The sequence below is a fragment of the Haliotis cracherodii genome, unplaced genomic scaffold (genome assembly GCF_022045235.1).
Source record: "Haliotis cracherodii isolate W230 unplaced genomic scaffold, xgHalCrac1.p SCAF_9, whole genome shotgun sequence".
Lineage (NCBI taxonomy): Eukaryota > Metazoa > Mollusca > Gastropoda > Lepetellida > Haliotidae > Haliotis > Haliotis cracherodii.
Window position 1 is genome coordinate 29,922,669 of NW_027266343.1, and position 6,185 is coordinate 29,928,853.

Genomic DNA, 6,185 nt, shown 5'->3' on the forward strand with positions numbered 1-6,185 from the left:
TAACAAGAAACCCAAGCTGGTGGGTCCCCAAGTCACCTTTTACAGAAATATTGACACAGTGAATACTGGAAATCTCTTGTCCTGTTACCCCCATATCGCAACAATAGATATCTTACATTAAGATAACAAGGAAAGATTCATTAGCATCAACATTATTTTTGTTTCTGTATTTTCCATCATCTCTCTTGGCCCTAAACAACCTCAAAAATATTATTCTTGAAATGTTGACAGATGTTACGAAAATACCTTGCCTTTGGCAATAGTCTTTGGAGTGCGTCTATCCAAACAAGGCCAGTATTGTGTGCACACTGTGACAATTCCCAACATTATCACAACAAGTGACACAGCTGTCACTCAAACTGAAACCATTATTTATGAATAATGATGTCCCGGGCAAATTCAGCGTCCCATCATGGTCAAAGGGAGAGAACTCTTGCAGCCAAGCTTCTCTGCTGAAACCTTGCAGTCCAAACACTCCAAGCAGGTAAATCTAGGGCACATGGCTTTAATTACATTAGCTTATTGATTTTTGTTTTACAGAGGGTATGGGTTTGTCAAAATAAAGATACATATACATTTGCTTAGCTCAATATATTTTATTTAATCATTCAAAACTGGCTTCCACAGGAGACTTAATATAATAAGGATATAACTTAAGAATGAAGAGATCTGATTGATTCACATGATCTTGATAAAATATTATGTATCCTGCCTTGGAGGGAAATATATTTCTCAGCATGAGAATAAATCTCTTATACCCCGCTACAGACAAGACTAAGAGAACTTATTTCCTGCTTTGAAAGCAAATAGCCGCACGCTGTTTCTGAGCCACGTGACATAACACATGTTAACCTCAGCTCAATCTAACAGCTAATTTTGAACTTGTTTAATTCTTTTACAATGTCATATTGAAACTTGTCATGTAAGATAAATTCATTGTAGAAATAAAAGGATGGGTACAAGGGGTGGTTTTATGCATCTCCAGCTCGTGGTATAAAACCTATAATATAAAACGTGGGATGCACAAAACCACATGTACCCCTCGTTACTTCTACAACTAATAATGTATCCTGTCTTGAAGGGAAATAAATCCCTTATACCCCGCCATGAAGAAGACACTGTACATGGATTTCTGAGTGGGAGAATACATCCCTTGTACCCAGCTTTGAAGCAAAAAAATTTCTGAGTCAAAACCTCAGCTCAATTGAACAGCTGTTTTCTATCATATTTGAATTTGTTTAATTCTTTTACTATGGCAGATAAAAACATGTCAGTAAGATAAATTTGTTGTAGCAGTATCACGAGGGATCTTATGCATCCCGTCTTAGCTAAGCCTAACGTGGGACACATAACCACATGTACCATTCATGTTACAGCCACAACTTATAATACATATCTTAAGAATGATTTTTTTGTAAGATATGATAACAGCAAGTCTTTGACTAAAGTTTATTTTCTCCCGTAAAATAAGCACATACAAGTGGCAAAAAAATCATCCTGGGTCATGGACTTTTTAATATTTGTAACATTATTTTTTTTATAGCAGAAAATAGCCACGATTTAGATGTAACCCTGACATCCCAATGTGACTTGCTCATACTTAGGAAAATTGGTCTTTTTCACTTGTATCAGCCACCCTTAAGTACTTGATCATCTCCGAAGTCAAGGCTAGTTGACAGCTATTAGAATATGATAATGATGTGTCAAAACTAATGGCAACTTCAAATCCAACTTTAAAATCCAGTGGATGACTTCCGGTTGTTATCCTGCCTCCTTTAATTTTCTTTCAATTTGCACATAAAATCATTTGTGTAAATTTATTGCAATAAATAAAACAATAAATGGATATGCTGAAAGTGCTGACTTTATTAATTACCCCAGTCAATGCATTAGTGTGCACTCAATTTTCTCCCTAAGGAGTAGACAACTCAAGCTGCTTGGGAGTCGCTAGGCTAACATCCTCATCTCATCCTACTGGGTACCCATTCACTGCTGGGTTATCTGAGGCATATTTCGACAACAGTCACTTGCCGAAGGAGGCACATGCTATATGTGCTTCAGTGTGGGGCAGGACCAAAGCCCCAAATTCAGTCAACCATCCAACTACACTCTGTGACCAACATTGAAATTCACCTGATTTGTGACCTGAACGCTGTGCACAGGACCATGTGCCACCAGAGGACGTGCTCCAAAAATATGGATGATCATATTGATCATAGCATTCAAAAGACATATTTTATTTGTTCTCTTACAATGCAATATTTCAGCTATATAATGGCAGCCTGTAAATTATCAAGTCTGGGCAAGATAATCCAGTGATTGATATTGTGGGCAACATTCTTCCTTTGAGATTCTATTATGCCAAATCAACATCAGTCCTTCTGCCAGCAGTTTTTGTGAAGATTGAATGCAGATTGAGCAATTTGGCAGCTGTGATTAGATGAAATTGTGTAAGATGTTTAATGTCTTTTTAAATTTACATCCACCCAGTACTTAAAACTGACCATGTTTTTCAATATTTAGAGGTCTTTTTAAGATGCTGACTTATGCTGAATGTGACCACAGATATTTTCAAGCAAGTGACATTTGGTGCGGAAATGGGGTTGGTATGTTTAGCTTCCTGTACTGGATAACTGGATAAGCTAGCTTAACTTTGTGATTTTATTACAGCTATAAGACCAGTCTGCATTCATGTCATGTCATGTTTGTTGAATCCTTTACTATTTTCAAAAAACAATATAATGTAACTTTTGATGTCCATGGCAAAACATTTGTTTTTGTGTAACAGATGCCAACATTATCTCTCTCTGTACCCCAGATGCCAACATTATCTCCCTTTGTCTTCCAGATGCCAACATTATCTCCCTTTGTCTTCCAGATACCAACATTATCTGCCTTTGTCTCCCAGATGCGAACATTATCTCCCTTTTACTTCCAGATGCCAACATTATCTCCCTTTGTCTCCCAGATGCCAACATTATCTCCCTTTGTCTCCCAGATGCCAACATTATCTCCCTTTGTCTTCCAGATGCCAACATTATCTCCCTCTGTACCCCAGATGCCAACATTATCTCCCTTTTACCTCCAGATGCCAACAATATCTCCCTTTGTCTCCCACATGCCAACATTATCTCCCTCTGTCTCCCAGATGCCAACATTATCTCCCTTTTACTTCCAGATGCCAACATTATCTCCCTTTGTCTCCCAGATGCCAACATTATCTCCCTCTGCCTCCCAGATGACAACATTATCTCCCTTTTACTTCCAGATGCCATGGTTTGCCTATAAAGTTGAATATCACTAACATAACATAATAGGGTATTACCTCATTCACTCCAGAAAGTAGAACAATGGAGAAGCAACAATATTGCAATATTTTCCACTTGTGTTGAGATTATACAAATAAGAAAATATTATTAGATCAGTAAAATGTTTATTCAAATCTAATCTACTCTTTCACATTTTGACAGTAGACATATTCCAAGTCCCTCGAGCAGAAATATTTTGATTAATACAAAAATCATGCATCTTTAATCTGAAACACAGTGTACAAATCTGCCCAACGGGATAACAAAGCAATAAGCCTGTTCTAAGCAGAGGCGTACAAAGTCTAATTCATTATAACAATATACATGCCATAATGGTAAACAAAAATATATAGATGTCAATGTTGCCTTTTGGCGCTACATATTAAAAAGACACATATTTACACAAAAGTATGGTTACTTTTTGCAGAAATCTAATGACAGCAAGTGGATACAAGGATGACGCACAAATTTGACAAACACTACAGAATATTCAATATAACTCTCTGTATATATCCTAATGTTGACATTCAGGGTATGTTGTCATGATATTAGTCTGAATTGGGCTCATGCTGCTCTGAACAGTACTTCAGTCCTATTACAACAGCATGCCAACTTGATATGGGAGGAAAGCCCCAAGAGATGAAGATGTGGACATTTAGCTCTTTGGTGAAACCTGCAAGCATGGGTATGGTGCTGATAAACCTAGAAACACAATCACGGTAAACAAAGGACTCCAACACATGGCCATAGGTTGCTGGTATGCCTAAGGGACATAACTCTGCACAGCGAGTTACAGAAGGGAAATAATGTGAGTATTCTTTCTGGCAAGTCAGGACAAATAACCTGATGCTCAATCACATTTTTTTATACAGATTCCCAACAGATTCCTTACAAATCCACAGAAAGGGAAATTAAAATGTAAACATATTTGTTTCTTCCCTTGCAATAATTTTCAAGAAAAAAACTAAAAAATTATTTTGACAAGAGAAGGGAAGTAACTCTGGCTTGTCATTCAAAGAAATATTCCAGCAGCAGGTGAAGTTCTTTCATTTATCTTTTTTTCTCCCAGATTTGTAACAGCAAAACAAAACAAAGCTGCATGTAATCAAAAGGTCTTTACCAGAATCTTGGATCTCAGAGTGTTACACTTTGGTATGGCACCGATTGATCAAGGATATAATCGGAGAATGTGGCACTCAGCGGAACCAAACATGGCTGAGTACCAAAAGGTGCAGTGTGAAGTATTAGCGTCTAGGGTCACACCACTGCCAATCAACCTCCGCTGATCTTTGGGTGCTTCCAGAGTAGACAACCCTTCCATTCACACTTGTTCTGTTATTGCCACCTCTGCACATCCATGTTACACAGTTTGATTTTTATCATTGACATTAACCTCTATTTGACTAGTTTCTTCAGCTTTGGTAAAACTTTAGAAATAAATGCGTGTTTATTCAACATATGGAAGGTGTCTTGTCTACATATATTGTACAAATGTACATTTTCTACAGATTTCTGTAAATGCACAAAACACCCAAAATACAACTGAACAAGCGATAACGACAGAGGACATACCTTCAGTAAAATCAAATAAGGACAACACTTAGACAAAATAAAACTCTCAAAAAAAGACACTTTGACATGGTAAATGATATTTTTGAAAAACTTAAGAAAAAACATACTACAGTTAGCAGATTCTGCTAATTTCTGTCTATGAAATCAAACTAAAAGTGTAAAAAGCTGTTAATCATGTCCTCGTAACAAAAAGCTAAGAAGTTAAAATATTTCACTGCTCTTGACACCCATCACCAAACTACATTTCAAGCCTGCATAGCAAGAATAACTCTCTCAGTCGACCTAAAACTGGATGCATGTTCGAATCAGTTGAAAAGGGGCGTTCAGGAATGTACTATTAAATAATGCAAAGACTTCCACCATATTTATTGGCCGAGAAGTGGTCACATGTCATTTGGCAGAAACATATATTGACTCCAGTCAGGTCTGATAACTTCGTTATTGAAATGGGAATTACCCAGGACTGGTATTCCCAAAATCTAAGCCAATCAGATATCTCGGTTTGTTGGAACCTTGTGACGTTATTGTAGCTAACATACTTTGATATATTGAATCTGCTTTTGTCTATTTATTATATATTAAAACAATTATAGACTATATATGAGGTCAATACCAGTGATGTATGGACCCGAAAAAGCATCTATATTAAGTCCTCTGTCTTAAGTGGTTTTTTCAGGGTTTATAAAAACAGGTATTGACCTCATATATAATATATAATTGTATGTAGTAACCCCCCAAATTTTAAAGAACTTATGATATACATCAGAGGTTCAAGACATGACTGAAACCTAGCAACTTATCCCTGTTCGACCCCAGCATCTAAGATGCAGTAAGTTCAGAAATGTTAAAGCATTGCAATACAGATAGATGCCAAGCCAATCAAAACACGCCACACTTGTTGACTGTACGATGTCAGGTGCTATTGCACACCTTGTATATAGCGACAATCGGTGAGTATCGTATCTTGCATGACTATATGAAAGTATGTACCACAATGCAAAATATACATGAAAATGAGTAACATGTACCATACAATATCATCATCATCATCATCATCATCATCATCATCATGGTCAACTACACTTTTTAACTAGATTCATATCATAATCATCGTCATTGGAAGTGTTAACTACAATTTAAAACTAGCCGTATATAATGCCATAATCACTTCAATGACTTCAGTATTCCCTGATAAAAAAAAATAATTCAAGCAATATTTCTATGAATCCAACATGGAGTTTAGGTTGGGGGAAAACTGAGGGTATTCCACAGTGAGGAAAAACAGTCCCATACTTTACGAATGTT